The sequence below is a fragment of the Pomacea canaliculata genome, linkage group LG10 (assembly GCF_003073045.1).
Source record: "Pomacea canaliculata isolate SZHN2017 linkage group LG10, ASM307304v1, whole genome shotgun sequence".
In the NCBI taxonomy this organism is placed as follows: domain Eukaryota; kingdom Metazoa; phylum Mollusca; class Gastropoda; order Architaenioglossa; family Ampullariidae; genus Pomacea; species Pomacea canaliculata.
This window is the reverse complement of record NC_037599.1, coordinates 830,200-849,988: the sequence shown is the minus strand read 5'-3', so window position 1 is coordinate 849,988 and position 19,789 is coordinate 830,200. Positions and strand designations below refer to the sequence as shown.

The window sequence follows — 19,789 nt, the reverse complement described above, 5'->3', positions numbered from 1 at the left end:
TCAGCAACACAACAATCGGTGATAAAGCGCTTGTCACCGATACAGCATTCAGGGTGCAAAGTGCGCAGGTTCTGTTCTCATCTAGACTTACAGACACTTCACTTAGGATTGACCGTTGGGAATCTTTTCGATTACTCCTTCCTCAACTCACTAGGTCTTTAGCTCTAAAAACTCAAGTGAAAACGAGGCCTACACAAGAGTACATGTAACCGAGGAGGCTGGGGGCAGGGGTCACCTCACAAGCCTCATAGTGCACTCTCAGATCGCGATCTTTACCGGACACGTGCATTAGGCTCCACCAAAGCAGGTGTCATGCAGCAGATGGCCACAGAAAATACGACACTCGGCTCTCAATCCGGGTTTCGCGCGGGATTAGCTCCAGTCTGCGGGAACCGGCGAGAAAGAAAATCCCCGCGCGCCTTCCGACGACTCGTGGTCTTTTCCATCTTGGCCCCCTGAACCACTCCACATCCCCAATGACGTAAGCGGCTGTAAATTATTGCTGTGTAATCTTCAGCCAGACTCTTAGTGTAACTCCTCCCTCCTGTGAGGCCGCCGCCTTCAGTGCGCATGACCAGTCCCCAGCACTCCGCACATCAACGGCCATCCACCTGAGCCAGTGTCTCAATATTTATGTTGTAGATGTCTCTGTCTCGATATACACACTGTAACTGTCTCAGTGCATTTCTGGTTCAAGGAAGGAAGCTGCCAACAAATCAGAGCATCAAAGGGACGCCATTAGTCAAAGTCACGACATCCACACATTCTCTACAGCCAGCCCCTACAGCCAGCCCCTACAGCAGCCCTTATAGCCAGCCCCTACAGCAGCCCTCAAACTGTGCCATTGACAGTTGTTTCATTATTGTTGTTACAACTGTGGTTCTTCACACTGACGTCCTTCTGATGGATCTGGCGAGCAGCTGTCAGGGGAGGGGGAGCCACTGGAGATATCGCTCTCATTTGCTGAAGTCAATGACTGGTGGCTTAGTCGTTCACGATCCCACCTTTTGTTTAACGAGACAGGTCCCGTCCCGCCACACATGCAGCCAGTCCAGCCGCTCGCCTCCTGCCTGCTGGTGCTCGCCATTCGTAGAACAAAACTTATTTCGCCATTGCGAAAAACAAAACAAACAAAGTGAACCCGACTGGAGCCCTCGTTGACCCCTGCTAGGCTAGTCTGTGCATCATCATCATCATCTTCATCATCATCTTCATAGTCGTTGTCATCATCAAATTATTTCATTATTCTTAATTGGTTATTATAGGAAATGTTTCGTCACATGTTTTCGTTTTAAACCCACACACAGACACAGACACATCTACACCCCACACACACACACACAGACACATCTACACCTCACACACAGACACAGACACATCTACACCTCACACACACACACACAGACACCCAGACTGCAACATGTTGCCTGCTGAACTGTCACGTGTCTCGCTACAAGCTCCCTATTACAAGTACACACCCACAAACTCACTGCACCAGTCAGTATACAAACAAACGCACGTGCACCCTCACAAACACGGACGCGTGGCCGACGCTCAACTGCCGCACGCGCGCAAACAAGACAATCGATCTGCGCGTGTTGATGACGTGAGTTATTGTCTCCGTGCAGCTGCCACGTCTAACGAGCCTCGCCGTGGTCCGTGATGACTTCCGACATCCTGCCTGCTGTTAATGACGGCAGCCTCTCCACATATCCCATGATTCTCGGCTCACCAACCGACAGCCACAGCAGCTCCACAATAAAAATAAACAATCCGTTGTGGGTGTGGTGGCGGGTGGGACGGGGGAGAGTCATTGCGACAGTGCAGCACCCAGCTAGTCATCATCAGGACCAGCGACAAGAGTTACAACCGTCAGGCCGCCGTAAAGTGCACGTGATCGACACTTTCTTGCTGGCACTGCCGGCATGCTGCTCCGTGCTGCTGCTTGCTGCTCCGTGCTGCTGCTTGCTGCATGGCGCGATGCATGGCCTGTGTAGGTGAGCTGTGCAGCACACGTGTCACACACACACACACACATAGCAAGGCTTCTAGTGAGTCTAGTCCCCAAATGTCACAACGTCGCCGCGTGTCGTGACAGCAGTCAGCGCCGTCTACACACGTGAGGGCGCTGCGGTCAGTGCTGTAGTCCACCATCTGCAGCTCTCGTGTGTGAACCTCCCTCCTCCAGCCCCGCCACCTGCACTTCAAACATCCGATTCTTTCCCCTGACAAGCTAAGGTGCACCAGAGAACAGCGACACACGTCACGTGACTGCTTACATTTGTCACGTCACTGATTACACGTTAGTCACGTGCCTCATTAAACATGTCGCGTAACTCATTACACGGTGTAACGGCAGCTTTATGTTTAAGCATTATCTCCCTGTAGTAAGTATACAGATCGTAAGACTGTAGGTGAGCACAAATCAGTCTCACAGCACAATGTCTACCTAGAGTAGTCACGTGATCGCTGTCTACCATCTCACAGCACGAGGTCTAGATTATAGAGTAGTCACGTGATCGCTCTCAGCCATCTCACAGCGCGAGGTTTAGAGTATAGAGTTATTACATGATAGCTTTCTATTATCTCACAGTACGAGGTCTACAGTAGTCACGTGATCGCTCTCTACCGTCTCACAGCACGAGGTCTAGAGTGTACAGAAGGTGTGAGACATTCGTGAGTGTGTGTTCTGGTGTCACTGAAGGAAACAACAGAGTGAGACTAAGCATAAACAAAACACACAGACACACAGACACACGGACAGACAGACAGACACACAGACAACTCCACCACACTGACTGTCACGGCACCAACCTTGCAGGGGCGCTGGAAGCAGGACAAGGAGGCTACAGCAGGCAGGGGAGGCAAGTGTGGTAACGACAGCAGTGACGACAGACGAGATGAGGAGAGCAGCAGGCAGCAGCACGCGCGAGTCACCACCTCGGCCTCATGCTGTGCACGTGCGGCAGGCTGTGGACAAAAACAAAACAAACATAAAGACAAACTGTCGCACGCGCGTCACTCAACAGGTTGCTGACAACCAGACTAACGAGCTCGTCACGTGCTTGTGTCACGCGCACTTTGTCAAGCTCTGGCAAAAAGCATCCTCTCCTACAACACACACACGCACAAACACGCACACACACGCACTGGGCCAAAGTCAGTCATCGCTCCTTATCATCACTTTCCTCAGTCATCGTGCATCAGTCGTTGACACCAGCGCACGAGTGAGGCAGTGTGTGTGTGTCTGTGTGTTCATTGTGTTTGTCCGTGTGTTCAGTGCGTGTGTGTGTGTCTGTGTGTCCACTGTGTGTGTGTCTGTGTTCACACTAGTGGATGTGAGACAGTGTGTGTGTGTCTGTGTGTTGACATTAGTGGATGTGAGACAGTGTGTGTGTCTGTGTGTTCAGTGTGTGTGTGTCTGTGTGTTGACATTAGTGGATGTGAGACAGTGTGTGTGTCTGTGTGTTCAGTGTGTGTGTCTGTAGGCCTCGCATGGCGGCCATAGTCTGTTGCTCTACATCAGGAGGTAGGTCTGGTGGGAGGACGTCCTGCCCGCAGGCCATGCAAGGTCCGCGAAATCATTTGGTTTGGTCCTGCCGATGCCGCTGAAGGCGAGACTCGAAATTTCAATAAATCTTGGAGTTTTTTTTTTGTAGCGAAGGTAAATTATTTTAATGAGGTAAACTGTGAGGAACAAGCAAGGACCGTGCATGATGGAATGCAGCAGAACGTGACTAACGCACAAGGACACGTGTAGGTAGTGCTGACATGCCAGCAACATACAGGTAAGTACACACACACACACTTGTTGAAATCATTTCTCTCACTCACACACACACACAAATACACATTGCACCAGCAACAACAGACACAGTCGGTGACCCCAGGTCACCTCAGTCCGGTACAAGATGGCGGCCAGTGAATGGCACGCGCAATGAGTTGCGGTGACGATTGGTTGGGTACCTACAGCCTGACTACAAGAGTACAAACTCACAGGCCAACACATGACAGACATAGTGAGAGAGAGAACTCACAACCCAAAACATGACAGACATAGTGAGAGAGAGAACTCACATCCCAACACGTGATCAGCAATACAGAGGACGCGTGATGCCACCCCGAGTAGTTGCTGATGACACAAGGCTGCCAAGTCTCGATCTCTGCACGATTCCTGTGATATTGTAACAAACATCGCGCGAGACACGAGACGGGGAGACGAGACAGTTCCTGTTCTCTAGGGACAACCAAGAGATGACAGAAAAAGTGATGAGACTTTCGATGAAGGACAGATAGAAGCGCGTGAGGATGACAGAGCTGACAGAGATACGAGTTTGCGCGGGAGGTAGAGACAAAACACACATGGGTAGATGATGGGAGGACACATGGGTAGATGATGGGAGGGACACATGCTTGTGGTGGGCAGCCTGTCCCCGTGTTGAGGAGACTGAGGACAGTGTCAGGGTGGATGTGTGATGTGAACACTGTGTCCACACTGTGACTTGACCACATCCAGCAGGCTCACTTTAAGTTAATACTTATATAAGGTCCTCACCTGTTGTGAATATGAAATGCCATTTGGCACGAAAAAGTTCCCCACCTGGTGACCGTGAAGGCCCTGTACACAAGCTCGAGGCACTCGTCTTCACTGGGAGCAGTCTACAACTCACTGATCGGGTGTGTACCTCGCTACACATTCACTTCCCAGAGCTTTGCCACACTCATCCCATCAACATATCTTCCAACAATTTACCAACAACTCTCAGGAATAAAGAAAAATATTAAAAAGTCTGAAACATGAAGCAAATAAGGCCAGAGGGGGCCACAAAGGGGAGTCAACAAGTCTACACCAGCAAGTCTACCCACTACATCAACAACTCTACCACTAACAGGAGGCCTCCACTGGGTACCTGCCATAACCCCAGCTACCTATCAAAAACAGAAGTCAGTCAGTGTAAAAATACAGTCACGTGACCCCTGTCGTCAGTTAACAACAACAACCATGTCGAGCCTCTCTGCACTGAGGCAGCCTCGTGTTCACAAGATAAATGACAGGTGTGACAACTCTGGATACATCGATGTGTCACGATTATCTCCCCGGAACGGATGTCGGAGGGTGCAACAAGTGGAGAAACATGGACTGGGTGTGAGAGGGAGTACAAGGGGAGAGAATGACAATGAAATATGGAGGTAGGAGGGGGGAAGCCGGAGGGGGGACAGAGAGAAAGACAAAGTATAAGGGAGAACGACAAATGACGATAGGGTCATCAATGAGGTCTGCATCCTCAACACTCACACATGTCCTCACACACCCTGCACCCACACCCTCACATTGTACCCACACCCACTTACCTCAGCTTATACCCTCACCCTCCCCCTGTGACGTGTGTGGAGTGAGAGGACCGGAGTACCTGTGACACACACACACGGACTTCATGTCCAACATGGCGGACAACAATCAAGTGTTCGGGTGAAACACAAACCCTAACGGTTAGCCCTGTAAGGAGCAGACCGAGTCTCCTACAAACACTGGCTGCGGTCTCCTATAACAACATCATCGTGCGGCTCACACCAAGAAACACACTCAGGTACAAACACGACAAAAAGCCAGTACAGCCTGCACGTGCCCCCCATGCTCCCCCTGCACCCCTCCATGGCCGTGACACCAGCACCAGAATAGCCGGCCCCTATCGCAGCGCCGCGTGGCGAGGATGAAGCCAGTGCGGGTAGATGCTGCGCCAAGTGGCTGCACACTGCCAGCAACTATTTATAGAGGCGGAGCGACTTGTGATGGCGTGCAGGTGAGGCGAGGTGTGTATACAACCATCTGTCCACCCGACTCCGGCTACACCACATCGGTTCCCCAAGTGTCGGTCGATTCCCGTGCCGGGAGGTGGGGTGGGGTAGGGTCCATGACTGAGTATCTGTAGGGGTCGTGGTGTCCACCCTGGGTATCACCATGAGACATGATGTGTGGGGTACCCTACTCCCACTACACACTCGTACATCAACCTTACATCAACCTTACATCAAAGGGTTGATCACGGGGAGAGTGGCTTGATGGCAGGTCTTCCTGACCTCGCCTGACCCACCCCGTGTGTACACCTTGGTACAGTGCCGTTAATGTACGACGGGTTTGTCTTCATCCCGAGTTACACCCGCCACCCGCCAGGTATCAGCAATGCCCTCAGGCTTTCTGGGATCCTCCGACACAGAATACACCTCCCACGCGCGAGGGAGCGAGCGTTCTGGGGGGAAAGTATTACAGAAAGTTGGAGATAGTAAGGCAGCGAGGGGGAGACGGCGCCCCACCCTCACAAAAAGCTGCCCGACACAGCGACCATCGGAGGAGGAGACTACCTTTACCGTTAATTAATGGTGTCATTAGGGTTTACCTTACTTAGGAGGCTACTAGCGGCCTGCTGTGTGCATGTGCTGTGTGTCCGTGTTGTGTGTGCTGTGTGTGTTGTGTGTGTTGTGTGAGTGTGTTGTGTGCGTGTATGTCTTGTGTGTGCATCTGTATATGAGTGTATGTCTGTGTGGTGGGGTGGTGGTTAGAGAGAGAGAAGGAAGGAGACGGGACATTACAGATAAACACAACAACCATCTGGGAAGACAGGCAGACATACGGACAGACACATGCTAGAGGTACACAAGCAGACAGACAGACAGATGCTAGAGGTACACAAGCACACAGCCAGACATGCGGATAGACAGATGCTAGAGGTACACAAGCAGACAGACAGGCAGACATATGACAGAGGTACACAGGCAGACAGACGGACATGCGGATAGACAGATGCTAGAGGTACACAGGCAGACAGACAGATGCTAGAGGTACACAGGCAGACAGACATATGACAGACGTACACAAGCACACAGGCAGACAGACACATGACAGAGGTGCACAAGCACACAGCCACGCAGGACAAAAACCGAGCAAACTCGGAGATTTTAATATTTAGCGTAACAGCCAGCGCGCGCCGCCTGCTCACGCGAGTACGTCATCGCGCACCTGTTCTCCACGGGAGCTCTCTGCTCGTGAGCACACCGGAAGTTCCCCTTCCCCGTCAAATAAAGGCCCCTCCAATCGAAACACGGAAAAAAGCCCACACTCTTATTACTTCATGGTATCTGCGCCGAGTTCTTCTGTTCTTCCATTACATCGTCAGCGGGAGATAAAGGGGCATAACTACTCGAGGAAATAATTGTCTGCCCTTGCCGCCCGATGTTTGGCTCGTGCAGCCACTCCACGTGTCAACGTCCGCTTCTTACAGCTTACTTACGTGGTCACACTCTGGTAGTTCTTACAGCTTACTTATGTGGTCAAACTCTGGTAGTTCTTACAGCTTACTTATGTAGTCACACTCTGGTAGTTCTCACAACTTACTTACGTGGTCACACTCTGGTAGTTCTCACAACTTAACTGTAGTCACACTCTGGCAGTTCTTACAGCTTACTTATGTAGTCACACTCTGGTAGTTCTTACAGCTTACTTACATGGTCATACTCTGGCAGTTCTCACAACTTAACTGTAGTCACACTCTGGTAGTTCTCACAGCTTACGTATGTGGTCACACTCTGGCAGTTCTTACAGCTTACTTATGTAGTCACACTCTGGTAGTTCTCACAGCTTACGTATGTGGTCACACTCTGGCAGTTCTTACAGCTTACTTATGTAGTCACACTCTGGTAGTTCTTACAGCTTACTTACATGGTCATACTCTGGCAGTTCTTACAGCTTACTTATGTAGTCACACTCTGGTAGTTCTCACAGCTTACGTATGTGGTCACACTCTGGCAGTTCTTACAGCTTACTTATGTAGTCACACTCTGGCAGTTCTCACAACTTAACTGTAGTCACACTCTGGCAGTTCTCACAGCCTACGTATGTAGTCACACTCTGGTAGTTCTTACAGCTTACTTATGTAGTCACACTCTGGTAGTTCTTACAGCTTACTTATGTAGTCACACTCTGGTAGCTCTCACAACTTATGAGGTCACACTCTGGTAGTTCTTACAGCTTACTTATATGTGGTCACACTCTGGCAGCTCTCACAACTCTCATGTAGTCACACTCTGGTAGCTCTCACAACTTAACTGTAGTCACACTCTGGTAGCTCTCACAGTCCAGGTCACTGCTTCAAGAAGCAAGTAGCTGAGTGGTTATAGCGCTGGTACCTCCCACCCCAGGTAGTCACCCACATATCAAGCAAGAGAGACTACTGGGGACAAAGGGGAGATGACTGCAGTACCTGACACCAGCCTGACAAGGAGGCTCGTGCCACGTGGAGCAACTGGGGGGCTGTGTGGCGGCACGTGACTAGTTCACACGATTAGCGTCTTCATTTCTACTGGCTGAGGTCGCAGACCAATCATCTTCACCGTCACACCTGCAGCCAGTCTGAGGACTGACCCTCCCGACCTCTGACTAAATCACTTATTTCCCTAATCCATCACTGGTAGTCTCGTAGCTGGCTGGTAGCCGCTAGCTAATGTCGGCTACCAGGGTTAGTCCGTGTTAGTTCCTGTTAGTGCACAGCCGCTAGCTGGTAGCTATCCTACCCTTAGCCACCAGTTGCTAGCTACTGGTCTGTTAGTTGCTACTGACTACATGCTATGTTAAGCTCTATTATTACACCAAACGTTTCCTCACTTATCGAAGACTTGCTGCAGACCACGTGTACAGATGGCGGTACTGAACAAGATGGCGGTACTGAACAAGATGGCGGCACTCCGTGGACACAACAGTCACTGGCTTTGATATCAACCTTCATTATTTATGTGTTTTTCTTTCTTTATTTTATGCAAAGCACTTTGAGCCTGGTTGATGGTGGTGTAAAGTGCTAAATAAATTACTTTTAATAACAATTACCGTATACTGTCTTAGCTAATGCAGTAAATACAGATATACAGTTTACCCCGCGGTAATAATCTGAGTTATCTGACCCTGAACTCCCACTAAGCTCACACCAGCCGGCGGTGGACTGGGTAGGAAAATCTTAGTCTGAACATCGTCACTGACAAAAATAACAAAACAAACAAACAAACAAACAAAACACCGAAATTCGGTTGTTAGCTACTAGTTCCGTTCTTAGCCCTTGGTTGTCCTCTCACTAGCAGCTAATTAGCCGTTTGAAGCCGTTAGTCAGCAGCTGACTGCTAGGTGAGCATGCTGGCCGTGTGCCAGGCTGACCACACACGTCCCGGCACCAACAGCCACGTCACACCCCACGTGTCAGCAGACAAGGATGGCTGGCTGGCTGGCTGGCTGGCCTGTTGGTGCTGTGGTTGGTGTTGGACACTCGCAGACGCTCGTCACAGCTGTGGCTGGAGGGGTGGACAGGTAGGTGATGGTCACAAGGGTGTTACCCACATGTTGACGCGCATTTCAGGGCAGACCAGACCAGGTCCCCGGCAAATGCCGCCAAGACCACTTGCGCTCCCTGATGAGGGACGAGCAGCTCCACGTGACTGTGAAAACTAATCACGAGACTGCCAAGTCACGTGGTCCTAAATGACGTCATAGGAGGAGGGCGCGAAATAGCAGCGGCGACCAGCGGGCAAGGGACCGACACCTCGGCTCGCCGTTGACCTGTCGGCGGATGTGGGCGACTTGACGAAGTGAGATTACAGCCACGAGTCTCGACACAACACTCGGCGAGCGAGTCCCGAGTGAGGAGACTGGAGGACTTCAGCTGGAGGTACGTCCGCCACACTCACTGCAATTTAAACCGTCACTGTCTCAACTGACAACGTATGGACAGTACAACGACTGCGACTGTCTGCCACTCCTACATACATCACGGACAAAGTGCGCTCCCCTGACCTCAAATGCGCAAAAAGTGAAGTAAGCCTCTGTCTCTGCTGTTGCCTGGCAACAAGATACCTGGTCACAGCCCACCCGGCCACCCACTGCCATTAAGGGAGGGTGAACTGATGTACGTGACAAGGTTAGACCAGGAAGCGGAAGTGCCAGGAATGATAAGATTTCTTCTTCGTTTTCTTCGCAAAAATTCCTCCCACAGGCCAGTTGCACACAAATGGGTTAAAAGTACAATGACCTTTAACCTTCCTGCAGCTATCGCGATGTTTTTACGGATCCAGAATCACAAATCATGTTTTTTCTTTCCAAGCGATGCTTGTGGACCACAAAAACAGAAGCAATTTTAAGATAAAAAGACCGCCAGTGTGGAGAAACAAGATTAGATGTAGAGTCGACTACAGGTGATGGCCATCGATCCACTTTCAACACACGGGCAAAGTTCGCGCAAGAAAAAGGATTTCGGCCATTGGCCAGGGGCCCACTGACCCACTTTCTCCTTGCCACTGGACCACTTGGTAGTAAGATCATAGAGATACAGCGACACATCTTAACACTGGCCGCTCTAGTAACATCCTACAACTACAGCAACAAATCATCAACACAGGTAACACCGCCACACGAACCACACAAACCGACTTCTGTCTCAAACACAGGCCCACAGATACAGGCCCACACTCGTCTTACACACAGGCCCACAAAAACAAGCCCACACTCATCTCAAACACAGGCCCACGGCCCTACCATCTGCAGGCGAAAGTGAGGCTGCCAGAGGTGCACCTGGAGTCCCATGCTCACAGGCCATGACCAGTGAGTCTGTGAGTCCGCTGTAGGTCACAGGTGAGACTTCAAGGAGCTGTCAGTTGTGCGACTACCTGACGTAATTACCTGTTAACACACGTCACACAACGCAAACACCTGCAGTCTACCTCACAGTGCAAACACCTCACTCTACACAAGCCAAGACTTCTGCTAGTCGTGTGCATTTAGTGTTGAGAGGCAAGTAGTCAGCAGACGTGAGATAACCAGGGGTTCAGACCCACGTCTGAAGAGTCAGTTCTGGCAGTCACAGTCCTGGCAGTCACGTGGTGTGCAGCGACAGAGGCTGGCGAGGCGGCACAGTGTCAGCCTCGTGCATTTTTAACACGCCGCCATATTACCACTTTCTTTCTAATCACTTTCGCCTTCCGTCTGCACAAGGGGAGGCTACTCTGGTGTCGTGATACATGCTGATGGGCTGCTGAAGCAACCAGTTGTCCGCCCCCTACCCCCGATACCATTCACCCCGCCACTTGGCTGTGACCCCGTCAGAAGGTCAGCGACGGTTGGACCAGCCACGTTTTCTTCTGCACTGACTGGTTCTACGCATGCGTGAACAGCGCCATGCAGCGGCATACTTCACAGACCTTGACCGCCATCGTCTTGTCAGCTCAGTCCCAATGACAAGCGACACTAACACCCTAACCCCTAACCCCTACAGTACAGTCTCAATCCTAATCCCAATCCTAACCCACTGACACCACACAGCTAACGTCAACCAGAGTGCTCTCCTCTCGTTGACTTATCTCCCCTGGAGGACGCAACGGTCGATACTTTGTGTGGTTTCTAGGAGTCAAGAGCGATGGCATCAACACCACGCTCACTTCACATCTCACAAGCAAATGTTCTGAAAAGTCTTTCAAGAAGATATTCCAGTCAGACTTCAAGAAAGGTTGTAGCTGTCGCCGTCTGGCGGCAGGCAGATGCTCCATGACAGGTTGCTGGACTCCAAGCTGGTGTAGGCAGGTAAGCGGGTAGCCGACGTCCTCAAGCAACTGTCACACTGGCTGTACCCACACACCCTACAGTTAACCTCCTTATATTGACACTGAAGGTGGGCGAGAATGTTTGCTGGTGGATCTAGCTGCCACCTGGTGGATGTAGCAGCTGCCACCTGGTGGATCTAGCAGCTGTCACCTGGTGGATGTAGCAGCTGCCACCTGGTGGATCTAGCAGCTGTCACCTGGTGGATCTAGCAGCTGTCACCTGGTGGATCTAGCAGCTGTCACCTGGTGGATGTAGCAGCTGCCACCTGGTGGATCTAGCAGCTGCCACCTGGTGGATCTAGCAGCTGCCACCTGGTGGATGGAGCAGCTGCGAATTAGTGTAAACTGCCGAAAAGTGAACATTTCTACTTTCTGCCTTATCTCCTCACTCCTGTGAGTCCTGTCCTTTCTTGTTGTCTCCCTCGCCCTCGACTCTGTCCTGTGACAGCTGTCGCCACCTATTACTGCTAAGGTGTAAGAGAGAGGCGGAGGAAGGTGTGTGGAGGGTAGAGTGAGTGGACGGGAGGTATGTGAGTCTGCTAAAGAGGTGAAAAATGACGATTGTCAAATCGCTCTGAAAGTTGTTTATAAAATGCTGTACACGTGAGGTCAGAGGTCAGGAATCTCGCGAAGCAGACCATCGCGCTGTGCTTTACACACGTAGCCGGGAAAGTTGCAGACGGCAATCAACCTGGTGCCTACCTTTTGCATATGTCGGGTAATGGCCACTCCGCCGGCCTGCCTGCCATGTCGGAGGGCAAGAAACGCCGCAGCACGGAGGGAAGGAAATGGGAGCAGCACGTCGATAAAGGAAATAGTTCCTTCCCCCACCCCCGACACATCCGCCTTTATCGGCTCCTTTAAATGTTCCCCAGCGCCCAACGCCTGCTGCCAGTTGCAGCCAAAGCCTCACGATGTTTATCAGAACGAGGCTACCATGTAGAACGTAGCTGGCGAGTTCTCTCCCTCCCTCCCTCACTGCACCCGTATCGCCTTGTTGCCTCGCGAGATAACTGCTGTTCACGTGATACTGTTTGTTACAGACCAGTCCGGGGGCTCGGGTTCACCTGTCACACCTGAGACTGTAGATACGCCGTCCATGGCGGCAGCGAGACATGCACTTACACTCATTTGCTCCTTCAGCCAGTTGTTGTTGTTGTTGTTGTTGTTGTTGGTGGTGGTGTGTTTATGTCGTGCCAGCAACTAGGGCGATACATGTATCACGGCAATTCAACCAGGTGTGCCGCACGGCCAGCAGGTCACAAACCGCGGATAGCGCGCTATTCTCTCACCTGGCGTGATGAAGATGACTGCAGTACTTTGTCTCACGCAGCAAAAAATAAACAACAACAATAAAAACAAACAAAAAAGCGCAGAACACCCCCTACGCTTAAAACTGTCGTCCGTGGTCGTGACACGGGATGTGAAGGGTGGTCACTGCGCTGGAAGGGGAGGCCACTCGAGGTGAAGGCTTAATGGCAGCTTGCACTGTAAGGATGGAGGTGGCACGGAGATCAAGGGCGGAGTGTCTGGAGAAGAAGGGACTTGCGTCTACAAGAGGCCGCACAAGAGCCCTGAGGATGTTGAGAAAGCCTTTGATGGCTGACTACCTGCCCACTTGCCTCGGCTCAGCAAGACGGCTTGCCGACACGGCGGTAAAATGGCGGCCGGCGACGGCTACGTCACCACGTTCAACGTGGCGCGGGGGAGTCGGGAGGGCCGTGCTCGGCTCCACTTTTCTCTTCAAAATTGAATTTTGCCAGCAAATGTATCGCCCGCTATCCAGTCATTAAAAAGCAGAGCAGAGCGCGGTAACCTCTCCATTGCAGCCAAATCCCAGCGCCGATCAATCAAGTTCACGCAGTTGATCATAAATGATTGGACAAAAATAAATATTGTCCGTTGTGCACGTTGGACGTGGAGTGTGACAACAAACACAAATCTGCGCGCTTGTCTTTGAAGTTGTGCAGCGGCAATAAAGTGGAACCTGAGCCACCACACTGTGCACGCCGTGTCAGCCTGGCCGCTGTCAGCAACTAGTGGCTCGCGAGGACAAGACACCACGTGGTCTGGATACAGAGGACCCGGATGTCACACACAGGGAGTTACAGTGTGGCAGTCGTTGGTTGAGTTTAAATTAATTTGAACTGTTTACCACTAGATCAGCTTGAGTGGTGCCAATGTCTGAACGTTTACTTCTAGTCTCGCTTACACCTGAGACTGAAACATAGAAATGGAAGTTATCTGGAATGGTCAGCAAGTAGTTACGGTTCAGCTGTGTCGTAACGGGCAGCGCAGTTTGAACTGTGCCCACAGCTGCTGGCAGCGCCTCTTTAACCAGGGGCCGCAATTCCGGAAGATAACGGGCAAATCCCCAGCATGACACGATGTCGGCGGCAAACAACAGCGGCAATCACTGGCCTTTGAAGTCACTACCTGTCTTGTAGTGCACGCGACCACTGAGGACTTCCCGCCGCTTGGCGTCAGCAGCACACACACCGTCAGAGCTGTGACGTCACACCGCACGTGACAGCCACGTCAGCAGGCCACGTATCGCCAGGAGGCACGAGGTCACGTGACATGGCTTCAGTGTGCACACGCCAGCGGTTTGACAGCAAACTGTGTTCAGAAACAAACCTGCCCTCAGCATGACAACAACTACAAGACACCGAGGACAACAGTGTCGCCCTGCTTCACACACCTGCCCTCTGACACTCGTTTGTTGTGGCGACCCCCATACCCACAACCCCCGGTTGTTGTTTTTTTAAAGGTTTTTCATTCTCTGAAATTGTGACGATCACGGGTATAATTTTGTTGCCGCTTGTTTTAACGATCTTTAGAAACTTCATCCTTCTTTCTCTCTGTTTTCTGACATTAAACAAAAATATGTGTGAGAGAGAGGGAGGGTATGGGATTCGGGGGAAAGGTATGATCTACACTCTACAGCAACAATTGAACGTGGTTGTAGCTAATGTTAGCTGTAGCAGATACAGTTACTGTTCGACTACCCCGGCTACAGTGAGCGACTACACCGCTATACACTCAGTGTTTGACTAGTTGACTACACCACCATATAGTGTTTGAGTGTTTGACTACTGGACTACACCACCATATAGTGTAGGACTATTTAACTACTAGACTACACAACCATATAGTGTATGACTACTTGACTACTAGACTACACCACCATATAGTGTAGGACTATTTGACTACTAGACTTCACCACCATATAGTGTAGGACTACTTGACTACACCACCACAGTCAGTGTTTGACTATCTGACTACTGGCCTACACCACCATATAGTGTTTGAGTGTTTGACTACTGGACTACACCACCATATAGTGTAGGACTATTTGACTACACCACCATATAGTGTAGGACTATTTGACTACACCACCATATAGTGTAGGACTATTTGACTACACCACCATATAGTGTAGGACTATTTGACTACACCACCATATAGTGTAGGACTATTTGACTACACCACCACAGTCAGTGTTTGACTATTTGACTACTACACCTACACCACCATATAGTGTAGGACTACTAGACTACACCACCACACAGTCAGTGTTTGACTATTTGACTACTGGACTACACCACCATATAGTGTAGGACTATTTTACTACACCACCATATAGTGTAGGACTATTTGACTACACCACCACAGTCAGTGTTTGACTACTGGCCTACACCACCATATAGTGTAGGACTATTTGACTACACCACCATATAGTGTAGGACTATTTGACTACAATACCATATAGTGTAGGACTATTTGACTACACCACCATATAGTGTAGGACTATTTGACTACACCACCATATAGTGTAGGACTATTGACTACTAGACTACACCACCATATAGTGTAGGACTATTTGACTACTGGACACACCACATATAGTGTAGGACTATGACTACACCACCACAGTCAGTGTTTGACTGTTTGACTACTGGACTACACCACCATATAGTGTAGGACTATTTGACTACTAGAGTACACCACCATATAGTGTAGGACTATTTGACTACTAGACTACACCACCATATAGTGTAGGACTATTTGACTACACCACCATATAGTGTAGGACTATTTGACTACACCACCATATAGTGTAGGACTATTTGACTACACCACCATATAGTGTAGGACTATTTGACTACACCACCATATAGTGTAGGACTATTTGACTACACCACCACAGTCAGTGTTTGACTGTTTGACTACTGGACTACACCACCATATAGTGTAGGACTATTTGACTACACCACCACAGTCAGTGTTTGACTATCTGTCTACTGGCCTACACCACCATATAGTGTTGAGTGTTGACTACTGGACTACACCACCAATAGTGTAGGACTATTTGACTACACCACCATATAGTGTAGGACTATTTGACTACACCACCATATAGTGTAGGACTATTTGACACACCACCATATAGTGTAGGACTATTTGACTACACCACCACAGTCAGTGTTGACTATGACTACTACACCTACACCACCATATAGTGTAGGACTACTAGACTACACACCACACAGTCAGTGTTTGACTATTTGACTACTGGACTACACCACCATATAGTGTAGGACTATTTTACTACACCACCATATAGTGTAGGACTATTTGACTACACCACCACAGTCAGTGTTTGACTACTGGCCTACACCACCATATAGTGTTTGACTGTTTGACTACTGGACTACACCACCATATAGTGTAGGACTATTTGACTACACCACCATATAGTGTAGGACTATTTGACTACAATACCATATAGTGTAGGACTATTTGACTACACCACCATATAGTGTAGGACTATTTGACTACACCACCATATAGTGTAGGACTATTTGACTACTAGACTACACCACCATATAGTGTAGGACTATTTGACTACTGGACTACACCACCATATAGTGTAGGACTACTAGACTACACCACCACACAGTCAGTGTTTGACTATTTGACTACTGGACTACACCACCATATAGTGTAGGACTATTTGACTACACCACCACAGTCAGTGTTTGACTGTTTGACTACTGGACTACACCACCATATAGTGTAGGACTATTTGACTACTAGAGTACACCACCATATAGTGTAGGACTATTTGACTACTAGACTACACCACCATATAGTGTAGGACTATTTGACTACTACACCTCCACCACCATATAGTGTAGGACTATTTGACTACACCACCACAGTCAGTGTTTGCTCAGCTACACCAGCATGTCGCCCGACGCGATCGATGGAGAAGCAGACAGTGCGGGCGATGAAAGGTCAGGCGAAGCAATCTGCAAGTGGCTGTGTGAATAATCAACAGTTGACGACGAATCAATGAAGCCCCCGCCACCAGCACCACCAGCACCCCCCAGCCCCACACACCCGAGCCTGGCCCCACCTGTCCGTGTGTGGGGCTGCACGGCGTCACGCTAATCCCCTCAACGCTACTCCACGGCGCCGGGCACAGCGGCTACACACACTTACCCGCTCCCTCCACCCACACCTACCCACCTACACCCGCCCCTCTCTCTCCCCTCTTCCCCACCTGGGGGGCTTAGTCCGCTCAAGCAAGGGGTTTAATTGAGGCTGAGGCCAATCAATCAAGGAACAAAAGGCGACAAGCCCCCCGCTCTGCTGTCACGTGGAGATGAGAGAAAAACACGGAGGACAAAATGTCGGGAATAGTCTGGTCTACTCGCCATCCCGGGTACCCGGGGACTGAGGGTGGGGCTGGGGTACTGTGCATCCACCAGCTGTGGTGTCAGCCAGGTAGTCGCTGCCACAGACCCAACTAAACACACCAACTGACCTCACAGCCTGGCTAGCTGCTGCCACCCGTGTCCACACCCGCTTTCAAAAGCCAACTGACAGTTAACAGACTTGTGAGTACATGGACTGTAGTTGTGACGTCACTGACAGTTAACAGACTTGTGAGTACGTGGACTGTAGTTGTGACGTCACTGACAGTTAACAGACTTGTGAGTACATGGACTGTAGTCAGCTGGCGCTTCAAAACATCCGACAGCAACGACAACGAAGAGCGACATGTGCATCCCACGGAGTGCAGGCAGTGGCAGTTGATGTCCGTTACATGTAGTTGCTTTACAACACGGACACAATGCAAAGCCTGGTGACCACAGTGTTAGGACCGTCACGCCTTTGAGGTTGACAGCCGACATAACAGACTTCTGACATGTTGGGTGACATGGTGGGTGACATGTTGGGTGACATGTCGTTACAAACAGCTTTATGACCACGTGGCTGTGGACATAGTTGATTACCTGAGTGAGAGACCACGTCACTGGGTCGTTAAAGGAAAGCTGTAAGGTCTGACATTAGCAAGCTACCAGATTGATGATGTCACCAGTCTATCATAGTATCGTAACGAATACTCATCACGTGACCAAACTCTTCCCAGCAACAGGCATCCAAAGCCAGTCAGCCAGACAGTAAGACTGTGGGTTTTTCCCACACAACAGTTGACAGAACAAAGCACAGTTGTCTACACAGTTGTCTACACAGTTGTCTACAACAGTTGACAGAACAAAGCACAGTTGTCTACACCTGGCCGTGGGCGGCCTTTGCCGTGACCAGAGCCTCAGTCGCGTACCTCAGGTCTACCTCTGCCAGCTCTGTCACTCGCACTCGGTTCTATCAGTCTTTCATTCATAGTTTCATCTCTTCTTCCATCTCTTGATTCAACAGCTGCTCCCTACGGAACACAGTCTTGTCTCCCTTGTTAATGTCTGTTCCAAATTTTCAGGAACCAATCAGAGGGACGGCAGCCTTCACTTGTCAGAAAATACTCAGGAAGGCAACCCTTATCTTTACTGACCCTGATCACGTGTTGGCCTGTGTGTCCTCACTCTTACTATTCATGATCACGTGTTGGCCTGTGTGTCCTCACTCTTACTGCTCGTGATCACGTACAACCAATCGTCTCAACTCGTTCACCCACGTGATGTCCACACGATCAGTTCCACTTACCGAGATGTTTTAGCCTGAGGTGACCGCAACCACATTCCTGATGTCACTAACAGAATTCTGGATGAGCTTCTACACCATAACTAACAGGTGTCTTGGTGTCACTAACAATGGTGACCTGTCCTGTGTCATCAGCAAGTTTCCTGGTGTCCTCTGGTGTCAGCATCAGGTGTCAGACCTCGTGATCACTGTCACGGACAGTCTCTCTGTCGTCCGAGTCCTCATCCAGTGTGCCATGTGTCATGGATATCATCGCCACCGACATCGCACCAACAACTTCATCATCTCCACCACACGTCACATCTATAGGATGTCGGTGGTCCCAGTGACAACAGTGATACCACCCGTCACGTGACTTCTGGAGAAATCCAGGCAGCCCCCCGCGAGAAGAAAGTATCTCCGGCAGCCTGACTGACATTATTTTCTGGATCTTAGCAGCCCACAGTGAAAAGAGATTATCCGTGGACTTATCGGTGGAATCGTTAGCTCACCTCCAACACGTCACCACCAACGACAACCACGTGCACGTCTCTGAGGGGAAAGGGGAGAGCACTTCACGAGATCGATATTCTGTGCGTCAACTTTCCTGCCGTTCCGAGGGTTTGTCGAGGGGAGGAAGGGTTGGAGGTGTAGCTAGAGGGAATGGGGGAGGCAACAGGGAGGGGGAGGGGTCAATTAATGAGTGGTCCGAATAGCTGACGCTATCGACGGGGTTATTGGGAAGCAGAAAACACGAGAAAAACCCACATCGTCGCCATGCCCCCCCCCCCACCTCACATTCTCATCCCTCCCCCCGCCCGCTCATCGACTGGCGATATTCACACGCTCTCTGTTGCTGTGAGGGGGCATGGGGGGGACCTGACGGACGCCATTTTTTGCTGTGTAGGTGGCGCGGCAGCTGTAGGCAAGCACAGCGCCGGGGAACAAGAAGTGTTTGACTTTCCTGCCGAGAGGCGGTGCTGGTGATGTCACCTCTTGCAGGGCGGCCAGCACCGACTGAGCAAAGAAACTTGTTGCTGTAATGAGAGCAGCAGGCTAGCGCATCAAACATGTCCTCGTCTTAAAAAATACAAAATCCAATGCAAATGGCGAGCTAAAAGATATCAGGTCCTCTGCTGCAAATTCTTATATACACAGGCCCGGCTTGTATCCA

General features: G+C 50.3%; 1 long non-coding RNA gene across 2 annotated transcripts in view; it reads right to left on the bottom strand.

Annotated features, from left to right (window-relative positions):
* Positions 1-2,800: 2,800 nt before the first annotated feature.
* The window catches only part of LOC112574206, a 65,806-nt gene continuing 48,817 nt past the window's right edge, over positions 2,801-19,789 (bottom strand). For both annotated transcript variants that reach the window (XR_003101382.1, XR_003101381.1), the window contains exon 3: positions 2,801-2,970. This is a non-coding gene — a long non-coding RNA (uncharacterized LOC112574206). The remainder of the gene's footprint in view (positions 2,971-19,789) is intronic.